Source organism: Arachis duranensis, unplaced genomic scaffold, assembly GCF_000817695.3.
Source record: "Arachis duranensis cultivar V14167 unplaced genomic scaffold, aradu.V14167.gnm2.J7QH unplaced_Scaffold_65681, whole genome shotgun sequence".
Classification (NCBI taxonomy): Eukaryota; Viridiplantae; Streptophyta; class Magnoliopsida; order Fabales; family Fabaceae; genus Arachis; species Arachis duranensis.
This window is the reverse complement of record NW_026265015.1, coordinates 12,317-15,183: the sequence shown is the minus strand read 5'-3', so window position 1 is coordinate 15,183 and position 2,867 is coordinate 12,317. Positions and strand designations below refer to the sequence as shown.

Sequence of the window (2,867 nt, the reverse complement as noted above, 5' to 3'; positions counted from 1 at the left end):
TTTCGATCAATAGACCCGCTAAAGCTCCGAACCATAGAGTACTTACCACTGGTGCCACGGAGAGATATGTTTTAAGATCTCGCATTTTTAATCCTCCCTTTTTCTTTATTTCAATTTCTAATACATAATTTTATATAGGACTATCAAAAAATAGTTATTTTGTTAATAACCACTTGGATTTTCTGCCGAATTCTTAATTCAAATTTGAAATGTACAACGATTCATTCGATAGCTTTTTTGTTTTCTAATAACTAATAAAAAGGGGTCTATTTCTGCCCGAACATTCCATAAAAATGAAATAGATTTCCATGTTAGGGAAATTTCCTATTTATTATTATTTAAATTATTTATTAACTTAAGAAGTCTTTCTTTGATTATTATATTAAAATTTTTCTGATTAGAATATAAGAATTTTTATATTCTTAATTATATTATATATTATTATATATTATATAATATATATACAACGGAGAAAATGTGGAAAACAAGACAAAGATTCTTTACAATGACACAGGAAACCAATTGAAAGGGATGTAGCGCAGCTTGGTAGCGCGTTTGTTTTGGGTACAAAATGTCACGGGTTCAAATCCTGTCATCCCTATCTCGAACTAATACTTATCGTAGGAGAAGTAACAAGGGATCAATTGAGACTGATTCAAATTGGAGATACATATATATCAATATTTATATATAGCATATGGTATATGCAAGCAAGATGTATTGGGGTCACTTAAAATTTAATAATATTTTAATAATATAATATTATTATGTTATTAAAAAAAAATAAATAATAAGCGCTCTTAGTTCAGTTCGGTAGAACGTGGGTCTCCAAAACCCGATGTCGTAGGTTCAAATCCTACAGAGCGTGATTCCATTCTTGTTATATTGGAGAATGACAATGAAATAATTAAACAGTAGTTTAAAGGCTGAATTTGACCTCCTGGGGATTGTGGTTAAAACAAAGAAAAGAAATAGGAGGTCAATAAACATCACTAAACAAACGAGATGTTAATTAATCAAAGGTCCAATTGATCACCACGTCGGTATTGTAAATATGCAGTTAGGAATAATCCAGCCAAAGTAATAGGGATTAGTCCTAACACAATTCCAAATAGAAAAACTTCAATCATTCTTTTTTGTTTGAAAGGGAAGGAAAAGGGGAGGTAATATATATCCTTTATACTTAAACTAAATATTAATTAATCTGTATTGACCACGAATCTCAATGATCAAGAATTGGAAATTAACATGATAAAGAACTCAAGAATATCTAGTAGTATTAGAAAATCTCTAATTCAATTCCAATTTGAAAATCAAATAAGTCGTATCTTACTCAGACTGATAAAAAGAGCTGAGGTTATACTAAAAGCCGCTAGTAGAAAACCGAAATAACTAGTTATAGTGGGCATAAAGAAGCTAAATGAAATAAGTTCTTTTTATACGTATGTTTACAAAGCACTTCCCTAAGTTTCCAAGGAAATACAATCGAATAGGAGAAGAAGAAAAAAATACCATTTGAGAAATACAATTGAGATTTGTGGATTTCTCAATCATTATAGACGAACAAAAATAGAGTGACATCGGTAAGAAATCAATTCATCACCTATGACAACTATCCATCCTGTGGTTCAAAATCAACAGATTTTTTGAGCAACTCGTAAGTTGAGTAAAATAATCCAAAAAGAATTTCAAATTATTTTTTTATTTCTAGTTTCTAGAATATTTCTATTTCTTCTTTCTATTCTAAAATAGAATATTTATTCAGTTCTATTTCGAAATATTTAATAATTTGAAATAAAGAATTAAAAAAAGATATTAATAAAATAATTTTTTTTATAATAATAAAAAAGAACTTTGTTGTTTAACTTAATTCTTGAATTTCTATGGAAAAAAATCGGAAAAATCGGGCCCCCCTCTTTTTTATTGTATGTAATTTGTTCTATTTTTTTTATTTAAAACAAAAAACGAGTTACCTTAGAATGCCCTTTCACTTTTTTATCATTAGATTTAGTCGTGGATTCCATTCCTTTACTATACTACAACAGAAGAAAAAGGATATGAGATCCCATCCCTCAAACTCGGGTTCCGCAGTTTTTTTGTCTTTCCATATCTTATTTAAAAAGAAAACTCTATCAACCACGAAAGAGTCTTTTTTTTCTGTCATCAAATAGAAAGTATCGATTACTGCTATTTTTTTTACTTGTTACTGGATAACTAACCAATTCAACTCTTTCTTCAAAAAAAGGGGGGTAACAACAAGAAAACATCTTCCACAACCCCTCTTTCCGGATTTGGCATCTAATTGAATTGGAGAAATAAAATAGGAGAATCTATGTCATGAATTATCAAAAACAAATACAAGTCAGTCCATGGGAGTCACAATTTAATTGATCTTCGGTTTGTAATCCGAAGCTAATATTGAATATATATTAATTAATAACATGTGGAGAACCTTCATCTTATACTATAAAGATCCATTAGACTCTTAAACTTTGCGGAATTTTGTATTGAGTACATTGCATTGATACAACCAACAAGCAAGTTAGAAAGAATCTAGTACTTGATCTCAGCACGAATCTTTTAATTTCGTTGCTGTGTCCGAAGAAGGATAGCTATACTGATTCGGTATACTCGAAAGACACCCTGGGTACAATATTGACGATCTAACAAGGATGATTCTCAGTAAATTTCTACTTACTGCTCTCATCTTTTATGGAATCGATCCCCCTTTGACTGTACAAGAATATGTGGAGCTCAACATGTCTGGAAGCACCGGAGAACGTTCTTTTGCTGATATTATTACCAGTATTCGATACTGGATTATTCATAGCATTACTATACCCTCCCTATTCATTGCGGGTTGGTTA

At 30.3% G+C, this 2,867-nt stretch overlaps 1 non-coding gene across 1 annotated transcript; it reads left to right on the top strand.

Moving 5' to 3' along the window:
* The first annotated feature begins 794 nt into the window (after window positions 1-794).
* Window positions 795-868, top strand: TRNAW-CCA (transfer RNA tryptophan (anticodon CCA)). The gene has a single exon. It is a non-coding gene; the product is annotated as a tRNA-Trp (tRNA).
* Window positions 869-2,867: the final 1,999 nt, after the last annotated feature.